Source organism: Salminus brasiliensis, chromosome 11 (genome assembly GCF_030463535.1).
Source record: "Salminus brasiliensis chromosome 11, fSalBra1.hap2, whole genome shotgun sequence".
NCBI classification, from domain to species: domain Eukaryota; kingdom Metazoa; phylum Chordata; class Actinopteri; order Characiformes; family Bryconidae; genus Salminus; species Salminus brasiliensis.
Genome location: NC_132888.1, coordinates 5,089,899 through 5,113,186, shown reverse-complemented (window position 1 = coordinate 5,113,186; position 23,288 = coordinate 5,089,899). Strand labels below are relative to the sequence as shown.

Sequence of the window (23,288 nt, the reverse complement as noted above, 5' to 3'; positions counted from 1 at the left end):
GGGTTAAATGCGGAGGACACATTTCGCTGTACAGTGACAGATACATGCACATTTACTTTTGTTGGAATAGAAGAAGGCTTTCTACTAGTTTTTGGAGGAGCATTGCTGTTAGAATTTGATTGCATTCAGCGACAAGAGCGTTAGTGAGGTCAAGATGTTGGATGATCACCACCCCTCCTTATCCTCAACTCTTCAACTCACTTAATAAAACTATTCCAGAGAACACAGTTCCACTGCTCCACAGCTCAGTGCTCGGGGGCTTTATTCCACTCTAGCCCACGCATGACATAGGTTCATGTTTATCTGCTCCAGAGAGTCCCATTCTGTTGGCAATACTTCTCCACAGGGACTAGACAAGCTGTGTGTGTGTGCATTTACACACATTTACACACTGGGTGGGGAGTCGGCTGGGCATGTCAGGACTGACGGAAAAGTGAGCAGGACGACGTGCAGATTATAGAGAAACAAAGCAGCTGCTCCGTTAGTCAGACTTCGGCGTCCAAACAAACGTCCCTCCCTTATACTGGTTGAATGCAGCTAATAAACATACTGGCTACCTAATCTAGCATTACAATGCAAAGACAGGAGAAGGAGGCTGGATAGAAGGCAAGAAATACAGTATGCTATTTATTTAATGTAGTCAATGGTTACTCACACTACATTACAAAGGGTTGCAAAACGTACTTACTGTGACTACATGCAAAAAGGTGCCACTCTCTATACTTCAGAAAAACCTCTTAATTTAATTAAAAATGTGACATTTCGGCCTGTGCTTTAAGATATCTAATGAAGGCCTTGGAGCATAGAGTTTATGTCCATGGTATATGGCAATGGTATAGAGTGCTGCACCTTTTTGCATGTAGTCATTGAAAGTAGAATTTTATTTTTTTCAGATATCTGATTCAGTTGGTTGAAGCACCATTTTCCTTGTTATGTCTCTACTTCCTGCAACTACAAATTGGTTTTACCTTTGAAAAACAATTATTTAGACATTCTGAAGGTCAGAAACCAACATCTGTATTTCAAAGTAGTATTTGCTAGAAATTTGCTAATTTAGTTACACATTTTTAATTATTTGAACAAAGTGTTAGTTTAACCAAATGTAAGTTTTATAAACCTAGGTTAAGAAATAACATATTTCTTCTTATTAGATATTGCATAATTTTGTATGCATAATTTCAGATTACTGTATATTTTTTTCCCAACCACATCCTCAATATCAGCTGCACCATGATGTTTTATATATTTTATTTTATATATACAGATTATATGTCATAATCCATATTGTAATATTGAGTCTTTTTCACAATTTTCTTAATAAAACCCACTTTTTTTCTAGTTTTCACAAAGTTCCTGACATGTTTTCTTATTTAGGATTCTTATTTAGGATAATAGGGCTCAGATAGATAGATGGATGGATGGATGGATGGATGGATGGATGGATAGATAGATAAACATTTGTAGACCTAAAAAACAGTTATGTTCTAAAGTGAAATTATAAAACAATCCCATTTGTTTCCATTTGTTCTTCATGCAAGAGTGGCAAAATGTGGTCTCAGTGGTTTGAGCTTTGCTGGCTCTTCTTCCTATTGGCTGTTTTTGTGTGTATATATATATATACCAGTAAAATATATATCAGTAAAAACAGGCACAGGCTGATAATCAAGGAAAGCACTAAGTAGTTCAAATAAGAGCAGTTTCCAAAGATCTCTTACATTGCATTTGAATGGAGTGAAATCAAAGCAGTCTGGATCCGAGGGCCAGTACTTTGGCAGGTCATAACCCACTAGGACCATCATCAAGATTCCAAGCCTCAGTCATAACTGGCTGCTCCAGTGATTCTCAAAATGTTTTGGGCATCATATTGTCACATTAGGACCACCTAGGAGCCGTCCTAGCAGGATAAGACCATGAAATATTCATGATGCACAGACATCAAGTGAAAATCCATGAAAACCTGGAGAAGGACACTTGAATTTAGTTAACAAGGACGTTGGATTTTCAAAAAGAAGAATAGATATTCAAGAAGAAGAATAGCAGTCAGAATTACATTTCACTTTTTGAAGAGTGGTTAAAGCCTCGCTCAGAAGACTGTGATTAAATTATCAATAAAAATAGAAATATGGTTTCACAGCTTTATAGTTCCCACTTCCATTCAGTTGATAAGATGTTTCTAAGTGGTCACTAAGGTAAATCTGTTTGTGCTGGTTGGTTGCTATTGTGTTGCTAGGTGGTTGCTATGATTTTGCTAGATGGGTGCTATTGTGTTGCTAGGTGGTCTCTGTGTTGTTGTGGCAACAGATGCCTACAGTGAAGCATGGTGGTGGCTCAGTGATGCTCTGGGGCTGTTTGCAGCTGTCTGCAGCTTGTGAAGGGGCAACATAGATTCAATCAAGAAACAGGAAATCCTATTAGAAAATGTTGTCTTCTGTAAGAATGCCAAAGCTAGGCCATCATTGGACCATACAACAAGACAATGATCTCAAGCATACCTCAAAGTTCACCGACAATTGCTTTCAGAAGAAGTCCTGGAAGATTCTGTAGTGGCCAACACAGTCACCTGACTTGAACCCCAGAGAATATCTGTGCTGGGATTTGCAGAAGGTGGTTGCAGCTGTAAACCTTTATTTTATTTTTTATGAATATTAAAGAACTTGAGACTAATTCCAATGAGGAATGGGCTAAGATTCCTTGGGAATGCTCCCATAGGGTGCAAAATGTCACATTTCGTCCTTATCGTGAAGGGGTTTAATAATTATTGAGAAATTATTCCCAATCCTCTATGGGCATATATGGTAATTTGAGAAAAGAAAGATTTTAGTGAAGGAGAGCCATGTTGTGAGAATCAGTGGTTGCCAACTCTGAACCTCAAAGTAGATAGATTGCAGTGACAGTTTTTCCTCACAGGACAAGTGAACCATGAGTGTGGTGAATGCCAGGTGAATGCAGTTTTTAATAATGACTGTGGTCCATAGCACCTGGGTAACAGAGTGGTTCTGAGAACAATACTGCTGTGGCCATAAGCTGCAACATGGAGTGTAGCTGCAAATGGGAGTGGCATAAACTGGTTTGATGACACTCTTCACTCTCTGAAGTCAGCCATGTGACATGAAAAAACATGCATGATGTATTGTTTGTTGGCTTTAGAACAATTTGGTGTCGAGACTTGTTAGCTGTTTATTTGCTGATCAATTTGTAGCAGCATTTCTTTGAACATCAGCCAGTACGTCACACATCTGGACTAATCATGAGGTCTATTGTCTTGTTCTACAGTCTCTACATCATTCAGAGGTCTAGAGATTCAGCGACACAACTGGGCCAATACTGCTTAACAAGTCACCAATGATTGAAAAATGTGTGCAATTGGCTAATACTGATCTCAATGAGGAGTATAGGTCATTCAGATTTGCCAGTTGTTGAGCTCAACATGCAAGGGTGGACCAACATTTATATAGCTTAACATCTGGCAATGTTTGAGGAGCCATTTCCTTTTTTTGAGATATCATGCCATTAATATTCACTGAGGTGACTGGTAAAAGGAAAACTACTGGCTATTCTCATCTCCATCAACATCTGTCATGGGGAGGGTATCACTAATGTCCAGTGAAAAACATGCATCTCCATTTTTGTCCGTTTTTAGTTTTTTTCATGCAGATGTAGTAGCTCTGAACACTGCGTAAATAATTCTGGACAAATTGAGCAATAGAAATTATCTAAATTACTTGGAATAAACTCTTATTTTACAATGACCATTCCAAATTAAGAACACCATAAAGTCACCATTTCTGAGACATATGTTTTTCACTGGACAGTAACCATGTATTTGGAATAGTGAATAGTCAGTTGTGAAGTTGATATGCTGAAGAAGCAAACATGGTAAAGCATAAGAATCTGAGACACTTTGACAAGGGCCTAATAGACGAGTACTTCAGAACATCTCTGAAACATCTGGTCTTGTGGTTTATTCTGGTATGCAGTGTTCAGTACATACTAAAGGTTGCCCAAGAAAGAAACGGCAGCAAGTCTTACAAATTCAATTGTCTTATTACATATGAATAAGCACATAAGAGAGTATGCTGTTACAGCTATTGAGATACACATGTGTAATTACAGGAGTGAAAACATGTTATTAGTTACATGTTATTACCTGGGTTATTACACAGTTAACAATGTTGGACCACAATATGTAGCTTTACTGTTAAACATATGTATAAAACAAGCCCAAATCAAGTTCTACTGAAACATTAAAACTCCCAAACAGTCCTTGGCTTTGATGCATGGTTGTAAGAAACATCTCCAAGTGGTGACAAACCTTTTCATCATGTACATTATGTATGTTTGTAAACCTTACAGCCTTAAACAAGTGCTACGTGCTACATTTCAATTATGAAAACATTTCCTTCCAATGAACCCTTTTCCAGACCTCTATGTTTACAAATGTATGTATGTATGTTTCCTGCCTTATCTTACTTCTTACTTGACGGTGACCTCCCGAGAAGATGGTGTTGTTGATACTGAAGAGCATCTCATCATCTTCAGGCTTTGCTTGTTATACAGGTCGCTACGGGAACTAGGCCTCATGACTACAGCTTTTCTTGTGTCTGCAGAAGAGGAGCTCAATTGTGGCATGAAAGCAAAGGCCGTGGTGGCAAATGTAAATCCATGCTAGGCTAAAAGCGAAAGCTAGCCTTTTACCGTTTCTTGTATCCATCCACCACATTTCATTTATGAAAACGTTTTCTTAAAGAACCATCAATTAAACCCTTTTGACATCTCTATGTTTACAACTGTATTCACAGTTCTCTGCAGTTTCCTGCCTTATCTTACTTCAATAGCTTCTGGGAAAGAGATAAGAATGAACAAAGCACTCTGAGAGTTAATATGCATGGGACTAAATGTCATGTCAAATGTAATGTAATGAATGAAACTAAGGAAAGTGATTATATGGCTCAGCACTAAACAGAGATAACACTTTATTAGGTACTACTTCTTTCTACTACAATACTAGGACATTTTATCATGTACATCTACCACACACAGTGAGTGCACTTTGTAGAACTACAGTAACTGACTGTATCACAGTCAATCATCTATGCTCTACCTTGTCCATCAATTAAAATGAACCACCCTAGGACCACCTATGGTGGTATTAGGTTGATGGTGGTGGCTAAATAAGGTGTGGAATTCTCTAAGCACAGGCTGTTGCTGGTTCTACTCTTTTCTACAGCTTTTGATTTTACCAAGCATCTTGTTGAACAGTGAAGTTGCACCAAATCAATCTTTCCGGGGATTCAAACTGTACCAACTCCTGTTAAAGCAGTTGCTGTCAAGTGTACATAACCTAACAATGAAGGTGACGTCACTGTCCCACTTCACCATCACCTAGCAAACATCTGCAAACACCCTGAAATAGCCTTCTTGGCATACCAAATGAGTGAATTTCAGTTATGTTATGTCATTATTTATTTCAAAGTAAGAACGGTTTCTGTCACTATGTCTCCCATTTCTCATTTAATTATTAACCATAATACGCCTCTCCCAAAGTGAAAGCTCTTTTTGTAATTCACATAAAAGTGGTGGTACTGATAGTGTAAAACTCATACTCTGTTGTTCATACTTTAAAAGCAAATCTAGCAGAACCAAAACAAAGCTGTGAAACAGCCCAATATCAACCCCTAAACTGTTGCATAACAGTCCTGACTCATTATATTTACACCCCTAAAATTAAATTAACCCCTGCCCAAAAGTGAAACTCCTAGCCAAAGCTGGCCAAGAGGCAAAACATGGTGTTGTTGATGCTAGAGAGCAGCTCATCACCTCCACACTCTGCTAGATATGAGAATACGGGAACCAGGGCTCATGACTACGGCTTTTCCTGTGCCAGTGTCCGCAGAGTGAGAGCTCAAAATTGGCATGAAAGCGAAAGCCATGGCAGCTTCCGATACCTCAAAAAGAGACTGGACTACCCTGGCTAAAAAATTGGGGGCTGGACACACATCGGAAGGGAAAACACTGGCTTATGTAATGGTCAAACTGGTATGATTACTGGTATGAAACCAAACCCAAGGCTAAAAGCTAACCAGCTACAATATAAATTCAGCTAGCTAACAACACATTGCACTGAGGACACAACAAGAGGACAGCAACACTATCTGATAAGACTTGAGAATAATTAAAGTGTTTTGTTAATTATTCTGTTTGTTTTCATTAGCCCTCCATAAAATTAAAATGTGTTTCAAGGTGTTTCATTAATAGGGAACATAACAGGGTGGTAAATGGGCTGAGAATTTCTCACCAAAACACAAGTCGCACACTTGCAACATTTGTCAGCTTTAGCTGGAACTTCCGGGAAAATTAGCTTTGGAAGATTAAAAGACTGTACAGTAAGTTGAAACTACTGTACATTATTATCAGGACCTGTTACAATAGACAATAGGCCTGTTACAGTTTTGCAGCAAGTTCCTCCTTAGTTTGACACACTGACATGGCATTTTGACTTCAAACAAAGGAAAATAGTAACTTTTCCAAACTTTGGGGACTTTATGTTCTTTTAAGCATGTTCTAAAGAGAACGATAAATAAAGAATTATTCTTTATTTAATAAATAAAAAAACCTTCACAGTCAACATCCATAGAGGCAACGTGCCAAAAAAACAGTACAGCACTATATACCCATATACGAGTGTGCCATGCTTTACAGTCAGCATAGCGCAGGTGAAACTTGGGAAGGTGTCAAATTTCATGTGGAATGACAGCCAATGAGACGTCCACACCGCCCTGCTCTGAGATCCCGTCTGAACAGCCCAGACATTAAGACAGCCAGGAAGTTGCCATGAGCCAGAGTTTCACAAAGGATCTCCGGTGAGTGAGATAGAGAGACAGAGAGAACGAGGAGGCATACTGTACAACTTCATACTGCTCAAGTGACTATAATCAAGTGAGTGGGGTTTCATTTATTTCCTTCTCATCTTCTTTATTGACAGTAAGGAGGTTATTATCATTGAAAAGACACTGAGCTTTTACATTTATTAAGTCACATTTGCAGCAAGAGAAAAGGCTGTAATTGATTCAGTGTAGACTTTCTAAGTGGATTAAATGTTTGATAAGAGAAATGTATCATGGGATATAATACAGGGTTGGAGTTTGCAAGACACTTAAACACTCTGACAGAACATGCTCAAAATATAAGCTTGATGCAATACCACAAAGCTCTGTCCCATGCAATGTGACTGTCAAACAGAACTTAATAATCAATAATCAGGCATCAGATATCATAGATCTGACTAAAAAATTATGTGTTCTGTTATACAATGATGCATAAAAGGAAACTGGACTGGACATGTGGGTCACGAATTAACAAGAACACACTGGTTAAACGTGGTGAACACTTAGCGAAAACACCTGTCTCTACAGCACTTAAATGGGCGTAAAACAAGTCCTTCCACTGCTGTGACAGCAGAGGAGTGTTGCAACTGTAGAGAAGCTGCAGGCGGTCTGAAGAGGCAGAGTAATTTCTAAACCTTCTCAGGGAAAAGTATCAGTATGACTTGACTAGCACTCGGTTGTCAGTTTGAGCCATGAAACACTCCGAGAGGTGCAAACAGGGCTAAGAACTCTTAAGGTGTTCAAGAGGATGACAGATAAAACAAGTGCTTAGCGTCTTAAAACTTTGGGCCAAAAGGACAACTTGGTGGGCTCAAGATATTTAGCAGCAAACCGGTCATGGAGGTGCTTTATAAGGAAGCCAGACTTAAGTCAAGACGGCGAAAGGCAAGACTGTATTCATCAGATCATCAGGTGGTTTCTTTGGACAGTATTGGACTTTTGGCTTGTTTCAGCTCTGTTTAGTCGTCTGCAAAGCTGCTTTGAGATTAAATTATCTTCAGGAAATAAAGAAAAGGTGTTGATTTCAACTGATATATAACAAGAGCTAAAACTTGTCTAAGATAACACCTCAGTATCTTGTGTGATGAAGTCATAGCCAAGAACATTTACACTCTGTTGCTGAACAAGTGTACAATTCATTAAGCGTGTGGTGAACTCATTCTGTTAATCTGAGGTTAATTAGGAATGCGGGTGCGGAAAGGTCCTCATGAAGCTAAGTCAACGGATTCTGCTTCCAGTTACACTAGTCAGTCCTACCTTCAGTGGGAGACTGGCAAGTTAATAGAGACAAAAAGAGATTTTATACTAAATAAACTTACATAAACTGATAAAATAATTAATAATAAAGTCTTTTTGTAATCATGAAGCTTTTATTTGAAGAGGAATTGAGAAATTTTACAACAGATCAGCAAAAATCAGATTTTTAGATCAGTCTTAAAAACTTGGTTTGTATTATAAAGGGGAATTCCACCATTGTTTCACAGTTGTGCTTCAAAGTCATTTAGAGTTATTTGGAGCCAAATTGCTCATTGTGGAAGATCATAGTGTTTCTTTAACGTGGTGGTGAATGGACCCAGGTATCACAATGACTACACAAATACACCCCTTTTATTTACTATGCAAAGGCATCTGAGAACCTCTAAGAAGTCTGAGAAGAGTTTTATACATAGTGTTGATGATGGCAAAATAGTGGTAAATCTGTTAAAAATTGGCACTATTTTATGGTATTATGCCCTACTTATACAGTTCCACTTGAATAACTTACAAATAAACATGTTTTAGACCTGCATTATACCTGTATATACCTGTATTTCTGTTAGAGGCATTAGGCAACATGTACATAACTGTTTAATGTAATAACTTTCTGTAATGTTGTAACTCTTTTGGTCCCTGGATAGTATGGTCCTACTAATGAGATTTATAAAGGACTTCAACTTTTGAAATCCCACTATTTAAAGTACAGCATGCCTCTAAAATGCTGCCAAAACACTGTTATCTGTGTAAATTAATGGAAGGTAGCTGGTCGTACTGACTGGGCGCTCCTACCCAGCTTGTTTATGCAATGTGTGGTCACTTGCCTAAAAACACTGTGAGAATGTTGGCTGGCCTGATAATTTAATTTAATTCTTTCTGTTCCACATGACGTAGACCTTAAAGCAGCATTATACACGAATTGGTATAGCTTGCTCCTGGGCTCCCCCTACAGTCTGGAAGTGCAATGTGTGCCCCCGTCTGAAGTACACTCTTTATGCATGCATTTCTGGACAAGCTGAGAGATACAGAACCGGTGAGAAGGTAGGATTACAGGATGTTGCACAAATATGACCTCACTAACGTTACAGTGCAGTAACAGACGGGCCGAGTCCAGAGTGCCAGCGGCAGTCCGTGGAACATCAGTATGATTCTGAAGCTGTTATTTTAAGGTGGAAATGCTACATGAAGTTGCTTTAAGGTGGAACCAGCTAAGCTGCATGCTTGGTACACAGTTAACTAGCACCACAGATTTTAGATGGTAGAGCCAAGGTAAGCTTTGAAGCAGTCTCATTCTACAACAGCGCCACTGCCCATGCCTAAAGCCCTCACTTTACATGGTTACTATTAAACTATTCAACTATTCAGATGAACTATTTTACTATTGTTTCTGTGTCTAAAAGTAAAATAAATGGTATTAAATAAATATCCCTTTAAAGAGTAGATCCACCCTCAATATCAGCAAGTTTTTCCCCTTTTAAAAAATGCATGTTACGGGGTCTTGAATGAGTGTGTGGAGGTGGGGCTTAATAAAGAGCCTGCAGGGTAGAAGACAACCAGTTAGAGGCATTTCTATTTCAGACGTCACTGCAGCGACTAGACAGAGCAGTAACATTCGAAATGGGTCATCACTTCATAATACAGGAAAAAAAATACTCTCTACTTTGTCATTAATAGAGGTGGAGTTACAGATGCAAGGAAATCTTTTTTTAACCACAAGGGGGCACACTAGCAGTTTTTTTTTGGAACTGCAAAAGGTAATTTATTAGCATTAAATGGTTATTATTGATTAAATAAAAGATAATAATAAAACAAATATAAAAATCTATGAGCTCAAACTGAGACAGATATAAGCCCATGGGTAATTTTACACTTTGGGGTTTAATTTAGTGTAGATCAGTACTCCACTTACACTAAACACTGTGTATGTTTTTCATTTTCATTGAATAACGTTGATAGGCTTTGGCTACAGTGGACCAAGGTTGCCACTACAGTTCATTGTGAATTTAAGCAGCTATGTGCTTCTGTCAGTGCACCATCAGTCAACTGCTCCTTCAATAAACAGCAAACAAAGACCCGAGCAACGCTTGAATGCACAATTTGACGTTTCTCTAGAAAAGTAAAACTAAGAATGCTGAGGTGCTTTCCAGAAAAAAGTGCACCTAAGCAAAATATGCCACATTAGCCCTTTTTTCTTCTTGGCTGTGTGAATCCCCTTCATGTCTGCATTCTGAGACACTCTGCACTCGTTAGAGAAGTGAGCTAACTTCCTGTTCTCTTCACTAACTGCAGCACTCCTTCATTGTATGAGTCAACTCAGCTTAACGTGAGTGCACACAGCTTTTTATTACCTTATCTTAAACTCTTTCTGTGCTAGACTGGGCTTATTTCTGTCCAGGGTTGGGTTGATTTAACTAAAATCTGCCTCCAGTGAGTTGACAGACTGTTGAATGTTGTGTGTTGACTGTAAGCCCATTCAGCCACAACAATTTCTGATTACTAGGACGTTTTATGAATGTTATGATTTTTGGTTTTAGGAAAGTTTAATCTGGGAAGTTTTCTGGATGTTCTAGAACATGTCTTAATGGTCTGGTAAGATTTATTAATTTAACCTCTCAATTGAATTTGGGCACATTTCAAAAACTAATGGACTTTATTCATTGAAACTTATTATTATCAGTGACAATTCATAAAAAAAATTAAATAAAATAAAATATTATATTTTGATCAAATATCAGTGTAATATCCATTTTATTATGTATTGGCTTTATTAATATTTTTATTTTATAGCTGTCATATCACACGTTTTCTAAACATTATTTCAGTAAACCTTCCTAAAATGTTGCTGAACATTTTTATAATGTTTTGTTAGCAAGGTCTGCTCAGTTCTTCAGATGATGGTAGTCGGTTAGTTTCAAATGTATCACACAATGAAGCAAATACACAGTTTCATCAGGTTACTTGAGTAAGCCGAGCCACATCTACACCAGGTGTGTTGCGTGTAAGCTGAAGTCACGATCTGTCTCAACAAGGTGTCATCATCTTTTGACTTGGCCGGCTTGACTACTGTAGAAATGACTTGTTTGTGTGACAGGATAGTTCAAAAGCTCAACTGCAACTGCAAGTTACGAGTTGCCATAAATATGGGACGGTGCTTATCAGTAGGAAGAACATGGCTGTGTGTTATTTTAAGAGCTGTGACACTTTAATGTGGTATAAACACATGCCAGTTGTATGGTGGGTTACTGCTGTTGGTTGTCAGTTGGGTGTACTGTGGGTTTGTCATGCTGTTCTGCTTGGGGAAACTACAGTACTCCTACAACTACTGCTGTTAATCTGTTTTACCATATTTTGCACCATATAATTGGCAAAATACAATGTTAAACTGACACAGAAATGTGGTATCCATACAAAGAATGCATTTATTTAGTATTTGATTTGTTGTTTGATGTATAAATAGTAAGTTGTGGCTTTATTTGGGGTGAAAAATGCTCAGATGTCGTTTAACAAGCCTATTTATTTTGTCTCAGAATGATACATGCTGATTTTCCTTTTACCAATGGCTAATATAACATAGCACTTAGCTCTGCTCTAATTGGGTGGTTTTCAGCACCAGTGATGGCTCACAAAACACCACATATTACAGTGCAGTTTTAATTCTCTAACAATACCACTGTAATTATTCCTTACCGGATAGTCTTATCGGATAGTAATGCTGTGTTGTCTTGTTGTGTGCTCTCAGGATGATGTTAGCATGTTGTGCTGTTAGCAAGCTGAAGAAATTGTAGTCGGTTAGCTTTTAGCCTTACCCCCCATTCATCCATAAAAAAAAATATAAGCCAGTACTTTGCTATTTGCTGTGTGTTAAGCTCCAGTTTGGTTCAGCAGATGTAGGCCAGAGGAGATGGTAAAAGCTATTGTAGTATTAGCTATTTGCTCCCCCCGGCTTTTGCTTCATCATGGGTCGAGTTCGAGCTCCCTTACCGCAGACACTGTTGCAGAAAAAGCTGTGGTCATGAAGACATGTCCCCTTAGCAACTCATATCCCTGGAGGCGATTAGGTGCTCTCTAGTATCAACAGCCCCAGTCCTCGTTACTTTTTATCGGTTAGTCAGCTTTGACTAGGGCTTTCTGTAATAGGTCAGGTTTGTCAATTTTGGGGGTGTAAGTATTATGAGTTAAGACTGTTACATCACAGTTCAGGGGGTTTGGAATTGGCCTGTTTTACAGCTGTGTTGTGGTTCTGCTGGATATTCTTTTAAAGAAGCAGTAGCAGTGTTTGAGGTTTATGGTTATAAATTCTTCTTATTTAACTATGCCATACATACATTTTGACAGTCTACACTGTTAAATAATAATGGTGCTACAAATAGTTTATTGAGTGATGTAATTGAAGAACCACTTTTGGTTTCATAAAGAACCATATTTGTTATAGAGATGTGTGAGTGTGAATAATTTAATGTAAAGATTCTTTATCAGTTTCAACAATCAACAATCAAAGGTCACATTTCTATTACACAAATTGTTTTTTTGGAACCACAATTGGTTCTTCAATGGCATCACTCAAATAACCTTTTGTAGCACCCTTATTATATATCTTATTTTTATTTTTAGTATAAAACCTGACCTGTATTTATAGATCATTAGTGTGTAATTGGCAGCACTTCAATTTATGTTGAGTTCTAGGTAGTGCCAGCTTCTTCAGTTCTGTAAATTGAGTTAATAAGAGTTTAATGATCACTAATAAGCTGGAAGTGCTCCATATTTTAAGGTGAGGTTAAATTCATCAGTAATTAGCGACAAAAAAACACTAAATTTGCACTGAATCACAAGTTCAGTCTCTATTAATGTTACTTTGGTTGATAAAACAGAATCTCTATTATATTAGTATGAGTTCCATCAGAGAATTTAGTTTCAGGTGTTTGGTTGATATAAAGGCCTAAATTAACATCGGTCCAGCTTGCATGTGGTCAACTCATCGCTAATTACAGACTAAACAGCACTAAATAACATGGTATTCAAGGGTTGAAATGTGTAGCATTGCAACTAATAATGCAGTGATTTAACATACCAAATAAAGCATGAATAAAGCATAATTCATAGTAAAGAAATTGTTTAGAAATATCTAAAGGCCTTGACAAATGCCTTATTTGTTTCCCTTAAAACAAAATATGAAACTTACCACTAGGAATACAAGAAAACTATTTGTATGTTCACTTGTTAGCATATCTTCAGAATGAGGCTTAGACTGGTTTGATACCTAAATGTCTTAGTTGAAAACATGTAGTAATACCTCTTGCTTGTGCTGGAGGATTCTGATGTCATCTAATGTCTGTGTTTCTGCTATTTTGTAGCTTAGTAATACAAGAAGTAGAAGGAGATAGATAAAGTATCTACATACAGTATGTACAGTTCTGAGTAAAAAATGCTATCAACCATGAGTCAAAATGGCCATGAGATATAAGTAATTCATTATTCAGGAGAGATTTCAGCTAATTAGTCATGAGACAAGATGCTTAATGAAGGGTAATGCAAGTATTTTCAAAACTGAAAATACAATGTTTAAAGACACAGAGGAAATGGGGCCCCCAACAACTGTACAAGACCTGATAGACCACAAAACCTGTCCCCATAAACAGCACTTGAAAGTTTATTTTTGAACTAGATGAGAAGACCAAGCTCCACTCTTGCTTTGGATGTGAAAACATCTACTGGTTCAACCTTTCACTGTAGGAAGACGACTCAACACTGTGGGCCTGAAAGGATATGGAGATGATCAAGAAGCTCTTACTGAGAAAAGCAAACTGCTGAAGCTGCTGCAGTTCTCAGAACAATGAACTGAACACCCAAAAAATCCAGACCTCTGCATTATAGACTGAGCTTGGGATGTCTTGGATGGTGAGAACCAGACATTCTTAGGCTTCTGAAACTTCTGAGGCTGAACTTTGGTGGCATGTAAAGATCTCCCTGAAGATGTTTGTAGAACCACTGAAAATGAGAATCTTGTTAAGAATGAAAGCTTTTATAAAGATGATAAGATAAATGGTAGAAGCATTAAACACCCGAACATCTGATTAGATTTAGTTGTTAACTTATACATAATGGCTGCTTTGACTGGCAACACTGTACATAGTTTAGTTCTGAATCTCACATTTCTGCTGGTTTCATGCATAGATCTTTGTCTAGAAAGGCGTCTCCTGAAAAGGCCTTCACCAAAAGTTTCTTGATTATCTAATCTGAACTAAAGCAGGCAAGTTTGTCATCATTCCCTGCAATACCTCTAATGCACGATGTCCACAGTATTGTGACTTAAAATTCATTTTCCAAAGATATAGAAATGGTCCAGTTCCAAGCTGACTGGAGACCAACCAGTCAAAGTGCAATTGCATCAGTGTTGCAGACTTTTCACTTCACTGTTTACAGTCCTATTCACTTGCATTTAGCTCTGTGGTTTTCAGCACTCCTCAGCAAGTGTCACTGTCTGCTTGGTAGTTCTCACTTCTTCAGAAAAGATCCCATGCCGTCTCACCACCCGATCCTCTGTCTCTTTGTGGTGGGTTGTGGTCAGCAGTTTTCGCCACACAAAGGAAAGTAACTGCCTCCAATATGACAGCATCATATTTAAATTTTGCTTATCTGAACATTTCCATATCCTCTTCGACACGAGAACAGTGAGATGTTGGGCTCCGTGGTTAAGCTTCTATTCTAAGGTTTTCAGTCAGCTGAGTTTCAAACATCTGACCTTTTTAGAAACAATATGTTCAGATTGATCGTTTCTCTTTTATTGCAGTGGTTCAATATGCTAAAATGTTTGGAGACAGAAAACTGCAAAAGTGAACTTATGCCCATGAAAAACCCAACTTTCAGACCCAGCTAAAGACCTTCAGCTAACCTAAATTGTACACCCTGTACTCTGCCTTTTTCCACAAACCACGTCAAACATTGCATAATGCGTCATGCTCGCCGAGCATCTTGGTCAAACCAAGCAGACTTTACAACACAACAATACACTAGCAAGTTTTTCAGTCTAGTGCTGTAAATCACCAGAGCCCTTGCATGTTTCAGCCAGCTGTCACCATGCGATATCTTGAGCTGGGCAGCTTTGATTAAAGTCAATATTCTTAATTAAGTTCAAGCTCAGTATGGACCAGTTTGTTATCAGGTGATATTTACATTTGCATTTAATACAGTTACATAATAAATCCATGCCTCCTAAGTACTGGTTCTTTACATCTTTTATTACAATTACACCAGATGAAACTAACCAGAGAAAAAATACATTTGTTGGAACACTTATTTACTTTTACAGTATTTTATATATTTATTTATTTATTTTTTATAAATCTCTTTTAAACTTTTTAAAACAATCACCCAAGTTTTAGTTATCTGTAAATATGGCTTAAACTAAAGAATATCAATGTTACTGTGCAATGCAATACTAATAAATCACCTGTATCAGCACTACTGAAATCCTATAACGTGCATGTGTTTTAGCTGTTATATTCCTCAAGCAAGATTTTTTTAAATTACTGCATTCGATTAAAGCCAAAACCTTACCACAAAAAATGTACATGACGTGCAAGAACTCCAATACTTCAAAAGAAACGTTTCACTTGGAGTAGGCTGGCTCTCTACAGCTTATTCACGTCACGCCTTGCTCATGAGAAATTCCCTTGTGGGTGACGGATGAGGAGAAGCTGATCAATAAAGTGGGGAAATACCCAGGAATATATGCCACTGATCACAACATTTTAAAGAACAACCACAAGCCTTATTGGACTTGAGCTTGAAGTGAGTTTGAACTTGAACAAGAGCTCACGTATAGATTGCTCATTGGTGCTCTCACTTCAGAGCTTCATTGCTCACTGTGGCGGTCCAACGGCCTTCACAGTGTTTACTGACCTTGTACAGATACCTAAATTCACTGGACAGCTGATTAAAACCCCTTAAATATTAACATCCATGCCGGCTTGAATCTCGAATCTCTTTAAGCGTTGTTCACTTTTCAACATAATGTAAATCTGCCAGCTGTTCTTCACATTGTGTTGAAATTTCATGATGAATGGACCAATAGAAATGCTCCTTAATGAAATTCTTAAACTCACTTGTCATAGACACGTGAACAAGGTAGGGATTGAATTTATAGAATGGTAGATTAGGGAGGAGGGGCTTCAGGCTTCATCTTCCTCCCAAAATGTAGTTGTTTTATAACTCCACTCATGACATGATGACTTTTTTAACCCTTCTTAAATAATTAGCTCAACTAAATAACAAGCTTTGTTGTTAATAACAAGCTTTCTGGCTTTTTTGCCTCCTTCAGAAAGCAGTCCATTTACTATTTAGTATTTACTATTACTTCTAGATAAATGAACAGAGTTAAACTGTACTAAGCTGAATATGTGGTTATATGTTAATGTAGTGGGAACAACACTACCTCTCCCATAGCAGACTAGGGTTTGATTCCCTGGCTGGCCATTCACCAATAAGGCTGGCCATTGACCTTGGGCAAGACTCCTAACTCTACATTTACATGTAAGTCACTCTGGATAAACGTGTCAGACATTAAAACATCATTAAAAAAGAAACTGAGTTCAAACCAGTCCATGTAGTTCACATTCCTACGTATTTGTATGCACAGACTGTTTTCCGTGATATGAGCCTTTTAAAGGGATCAGAACCCTCATGTGCTTACTCTGTCTGAGCTCTCCCTGTTTGGTTTAGACACATCATTGAACGATACACATTGTGAGCAGATTGAGACTGTGATGCAGAAATTCAGCCTGAGGTGTGCAAGGGCTGTGACCGGGAGCTACTGGCCTTTGGACTCAAGCCTATCTCTGTGTGGGCCATAGACACTCATAACTGACTCAGACAGGGTAAACAGTGTTAGCTGAGCTCATTTCCTTCTTCCCTGCGTTAGCACACTCAGAGCGAATGAACTCCAGTATGACGCTGAGATTATCCCTGTTCACACTGTTCCCTTTGTCTGTTGTCTACCGTTCTGCTCTTCCCTTGCTGCATGGTGGCTTTGTGGCATGGAGGGATGCACGTTGCATGTGTATCGCTGCATCTTCTGAATATAAGTGTTGCTCAACACATGTTTGTTTTTTTAGCCTGCTCTGACTGCTGACATAGAGGCTACTGCAGATTGTTATCAGTGCCATGTACATCTAGTGATCTTGTTCCATCTAGATCTTGTGTGTGTGTGTGTGTGTGTGTGTGTGTGTGTGTGTCTTTAGAATTGCCTGACTTTGGTAAACCTAGAAAACAAACTGACTATCAAGACCAACAGCATGATGCCTTTGCATATTTGTCAGAAACTCCAGAGTTAGAAGAGTAGCCCAACGGCTCTTGGTCATTTCTGCGACATGGTTTGATGTTCTTGCAAAGGAGAGGAATTGAACCCATTCTGGTGTGTGGAAGGCAGTGGTGTTACCAATTATTCTATATCATCTGCTTTGATGATGGGCTTAAGGTTCAAACACAGGACCATCTGATATGCAGGCAAACTCTTTACCCGCAAGCAAAGCTATTTAGGTTTTAAAAAATAAAGGAGTAAACTGTCCCAGGTCAATCCAGAGGATCAGGATAGGGGTCGATCCAAGCATTGGGTTAATGCATTGGGGATTGGCTAATCCTCAAGACGCGGTTAATGGACATTATTGCCATTGGAGTTGGAGTTTGGAAGTTCTCAGATGGTCTCAATGTCAAAAACACTTCCGTTTTACTGTTTTACTTGTGAAAGTACGATGAGTAATGATCTGGGATGTATGGTAGATACATTGACACAAGGACAATGAGGTGACAGCAATGATATATGACCCCATGGCCTGAAAATGTGCAAAAACAAACCTGTGCTGGTTGTAAACAGTAACCGCTGGCCTCTCACAGAATAATTCCACTTATGCTTCTGACATAATTTCTACAGAATTAAACTCTATACCCTCTACTAAACTAAACTAAACTAAACCCTCATCAAAAATCAATAGTTTGGTCACGTTCTGATGGTAGATGCTGTACATTGACATCAACTGTGGTGAGAGCTACCTGTAGGTCTCCATGATGATCCCAATCACCAATCAAAATCCCAAGCCACTTAGATGGTAGATGGTCCACTCTCCCTTCACTACTCTCAAAGCAATGTTGGCCGGCATGGTAGTGTAGTTGGCGGCCTAGCGCTTTCCTCCAAGTATGTCGGCTGCCTGGAAATGTCGCATTGGCAGAAGTTTGAAAAGAGGCAGTGGCTGGTGTCAAACCGTATTGGAGGACACATGTTAAAGTTCAAGAAACAAAAAAAAATATATATATAAAAAGAACTATATCAAACCACTAATAACTTTCTGTAAGCATTACATTTTGTAGACTGGTTCCATTATCCACCACTGTGAACACTTCAGACTCTGCAAGGACATCAAACCACTTAGAATGTGTCTTTGTTTACATCACAGTAATTTAATTAGGAAGAAATGTAGAACATTTGGTGGAATTTCGTTGTAAAGCTGAGTCACTGTGGCGTGTAATTACAGTATCTGATAAGCAGCAGTTTAGCAGCCTAATGCAGAAACACAAACAATGAGCAAACCAAAAACATTTAAAAATGAAACATCAACAACAACAAATGAAATGAAAATGAAAAAAAAAATGACAGAAACAAAAACACAACCGTTTCCTCCTTACTGGCCAACGTTGTTGATTTATAGCTCTGAGGTTCCTGCATTTGGTGCAAAGCTTCAGGGAGCCGCTGTCTCGGCTGTACAGAACACTGAGTATTAATGATAAGAGGGAAAATTAGAGCTCCAAACAAGTGTGGAAACCGAAGAATAGAGCTAATTTAATTTGAATTCAAATCTATACGAACATATTAGCCAATTTCTGCAGTAACACTCTAGCTTTGGGAGACGCTGGACTCGCAGGTGTCGGGCTGTGCTGATAAATATTTCTAAATTGGTTCGGCTTATTATTTGACCCAGAGCAGCCCAGCTCCCCAAATTGGCGGCGCGGGGGGATTTTATTCGGGGTGCTGAGGTTATTGGTGGTGGAAAATTTGCTCCTGCACTCCAGCCTGGAATTGTATTTACTCTGAAGCAGACCCTCTGCTGTCTGATTAGTGCGTTAAATGAGGGAATCTCACTCATCATGATGACCTGAAGAGAGCATGGAAATTCGGCATTAGAGAGCAAGTAAGCTCTCGATCTGGCTTAGCTTCTCTTGCTACTCTCGAACCTCTCTCTCTCCCCTCTGCACTCATTCTCTCTCTTTTTCCCTGTTCTCTTTCTCTCTCTCTCTCTTTCTCGTTACTCTATCTCTGTGGGAAGTCAGTGTGTATCTGATCAGTGTGATGCAATCAGGTGGTTTGCTGAATAAGACAGATTGACTAAGACATATGCCAGTACTGTAACACTGCTCCTGTCACAGTGTCATGTTAAATAATTGGCATATCTTCACTGGCTCAGTTTTTGCCAGGCTGTAACAAAAGCATGCTGTAGTTTGGTAATATCACTGAAATGTGCAAATCTAAGGGCCAGTTGTAATCTTTCCCTCTATACCACACTGTGTGATTGTAAGTAGAAACTAACTGTAAATTTGTCAATTGAAAAGTATGTGAACCCTAAATCCACTGGTGACTCACTGGTCACTCCTTCTACAGAAGTTCAAAGCCTTGGTGTAGTCATGGATGATCAGTTATTGTTCTCAAGTCATGTCACAAACGTAACTCGGTCCTGCAGATTTCTCCTTTACAACATCCGTAGAATTCGACCCTTCCTCTCTAGAGAGGCCGTCCAGGTGCTCATTCAGTCTCTCGTCACTTCCAGACTTGACTTCAGCAGCTCTCTTCTGGCTGGTCTCCCTCTGCGCACCATCAGGCTCCTGCTGCTTATCCAGAATGCAGCGGCACGGGTCGTCTTCAATGTCCCTAAATTCAGCCATGTCTCTCCACTGCTGTGTTCTCTCTTCACTGGCTTCCTGTAGCTGCTGCCTGAATCAGATTCCAAACCCTGACACTGGTCTACAAAGCCAAGAACAGACCAGCCCCTCCATACTTGATGACATTTGTCAAAAGTCAATCCGCACCAAGAGCCCTTCCAGCTTCAAGTACGGCTCAGCTCGACCTGCCATCCATCAAAATCCATGGAAGACAAGCGTCCAGGCCTTTTTTCTGTCCTGCACCAAAGTGGTGGAACGATCTTCCCCTGGGTGTCCGAACCGCAGATTCCTACGTTCGCTGTCTTCAAATGCAGACTGAAGACCCTCCTCTTCTGAGAGTACTTGGGTGAATAGTAGAGTACTATGGTCTCCATACTGACTTGTGTTCAGTAGAGTCTAAACTTAGAGTATCTTTGTCTATTTGAACTAGCTGAGGTTTTTCTTGGGTAAATAGTGAAGAACTTTTGTAATTCGCTCTGGATAAGAGCGTCTGCTAAATGCCTTAAATGTAAATGTAAAAGGCAAATGCTTGAGTGTCTTTAAAATGCATAGACCAGAGTCTAGCCTTTCTTCTTTTGTTCTTATCAGCAAACCTGTCCTCAGGGCCTTTAGAGTGTCCATAGTTGTGCTCTGTCCTAGACCAAACATGTCTGAAACAAGCCATAAATAACATTAAATGCCTGGTGCGATGTGTTGGGAGCAGGGGAAGAGCAAACCTATCTGTCTGCAAGGCCCTGAGAAGCCCTTTGAGAACACAGAGGTCTGTATGCCTTTTCCATCACTGGACTTTTATTATTTAAGTCTATTGTTTGGTCATCTGATAAATGACATGGTAAATACTGTGTGTATAACAAAGAATGTCTACATTAAAAGGGCTAGAGAAGTGCATTTTGACTAACTGAATAGAAAGAGTAAAAGAGAGTGGGACTCTCTGGAGCAGATCAACATGAACCTGTTGACACCATGCATAGAGTGATATAAATCCCTCCAGCGCTGAGCTGTGGAGCAGTGGGACTGTGTTCTCTGGAATGATGGATGGTGCTTCACCCAATACCAATATTGGGATGAGTTGGGGAGTTGGCTTGGCTTTTGAGTTGGCTGCATTTGATGAGAGCCACAGCTCCGGGGGAAAAATACATTGTCTAGTCATGCTTGTTTTGAGAGTCTTAAATCTTCTACCAATGGGACATGGTTGGAAATGGTAATAGAGGTCAAATATAATATTGCAAGAACATGTAATGACCCTGCTGTTATATACACTACATTGTGTCAGCAGCAAAGGATGCAACTTAAAGCAGCTAAATGCATTCATTCGAAGAGGTGTATACAAACATTTGAACATATCGTGTATGGTTGGTGTGGCGCAATCGATAACGCCGCTACCACACCATGTGGGAGACTGGGGTTTGATTCCCCATCTGGGTGACTATGCTGCGCTACACTAATAAGAGTCCTTGGGCAAGACTCCTAACGCTACATAGGCCCATCTCTGTAATAGGAATAACCTCGTAAGTCACTCTGGATAAGAGCGTCAGCTAAATGCCGTAAACGTAAATTCAACAGTAGGATCTGGATGTCACCTTTTCCAACCACAGCCCACTGGTTGGAGATTTAAGACTATCAAAATAGACTATATATTTTTTTTCTTTTCCCCAGAGCTTTGGCACTCATCAAATGCAGTGGACCCTTCACACTTTCAGGAGCATTTTACAAACCTTCCTTTCTGTGGCCCAGTGATTTTCTCTTAGTCGTTATGTATTTTTTTTCAAACACAGGGTATTTGTGATCCAAACTACATGCTAGCCAACCATTCAACGTTGTTTATCTACTTTAAACCCAGTATTTCATGCACGCAGCTCTTCATTCTGACATTCAATCTAAAGGTTATTCTGTCATAAAAGGCTCATTATCTTGAAGCCATGTTTGAATCTGTGAGAGAAAGCATTGCAGTAATAGCCACGCAAGACCTTAGCAGAACTGACAGGTGAAGTCGCACAAGTGGTATTTAACATGTGGCCTATTTGAATACTGAACTTGAACAGCTGACCAAGTATCAGTTTACCTCTTACACCTGCAGCCCTCCAAACTGCACCATAGCCTTAACGGCAGATCCATGTTCTTGTACAAACATACAAATACACAAGCACAAACATGCTTAGTTACACTGTACACGCAAACACACCCACCAGTTCCCATAACCTGTGGGTTCACTCCAGTCTTTTGCATGGGAAAAGTGCCATCAGTGCACATCCTGCTGACATGTTATGTGTGCCAGTAACTGTGGACCTAGCACAGGTGCAGGGCAGCTCTAGCACAGTTAGTTCCCCTATATGGATGGCGAATTTGGAGCTGCGATACACATTAGCATCAGGAAGTGGCGCTCAACACAATAGGGCATCAGTAACAATAACAAGCGTAAAGAAAGGGGTTATGCTGGGGAAACTGGTTAAGCTCCTCTTCAGGAAGAAGGAAAGGAAACTCTGAAATAAATAACAATCTGCCACTGTTGCATAGCTTAATGCTATTTCTGTACAATTCCAGGGTAGAAATTAGGAAGAGGTGTTTCCCAACCATACAGGGAAAATAAGGGAGAGAGTAAAAGAGAGAGAGAGAGAGAGAGAGAGAGAGGAAATCAACAGAACCAATTGTAGTGAGGGGCCAGGCAAAGGAAGCTAAGCTTGGCCAGCTGTGGGCTATGCACATCTGCTTGAGCTATTAGAAGGAACAGGTGGCATGAGAAAGAGCTGAGGTTACGGTCTCACTCTTAACCACCGAAACCTGTTTGTTGATTCATTCAGTGTGGAACATTTCATAGGAAAGAAAGAAAAACAGTAGTTGAAACTACCTAGAAACACCACATGCTGGGCGAGTACAGTTCACTATCACTTTATCTCTTATGTAAAAATTTCCTTCTGTGAACGTTTGTGTTTATGTGCATGCAGCCGAGCATACAAATGAGTGGGGTGATGTTTTTGTAACAAACATACTGCAGGTTACAGCTCTAAAAGAGCACGTTGATGTTGATGTCTTGCTGCTTTGCGACGACTGATCACTTTAAACAAACTGCTAGTGCTGCTCATTAAAAGGGAAATCCTCTTAATCCTCTAAGACTTCTCATTATGAGATTATTGCAGTAACATTATATATAATGATCAAACAACCTGTTCTCAGCTTACTTTTGTTACAGTGTGGTGTGGGGTTTGGACTCAAGTGCAGTTTAAGTTTGTT

At 39.3% G+C, this 23,288-nt stretch overlaps 1 protein-coding gene across 1 annotated transcript in view; it reads left to right on the top strand.

Moving 5' to 3' along the window:
• Positions 1-6,825: 6,825 nt before the first annotated feature.
• The window catches only part of LOC140565534 (uncharacterized), a 42,413-nt gene continuing 25,950 nt past the window's right edge, over positions 6,826-23,288 (top strand). The window contains exon 1 of the mRNA XM_072691477.1: positions 6,826-6,936. The gene's annotated coding sequence lies outside the window, so the exon portion shown is untranslated. The remainder of the gene's footprint in view (positions 6,937-23,288) is intronic.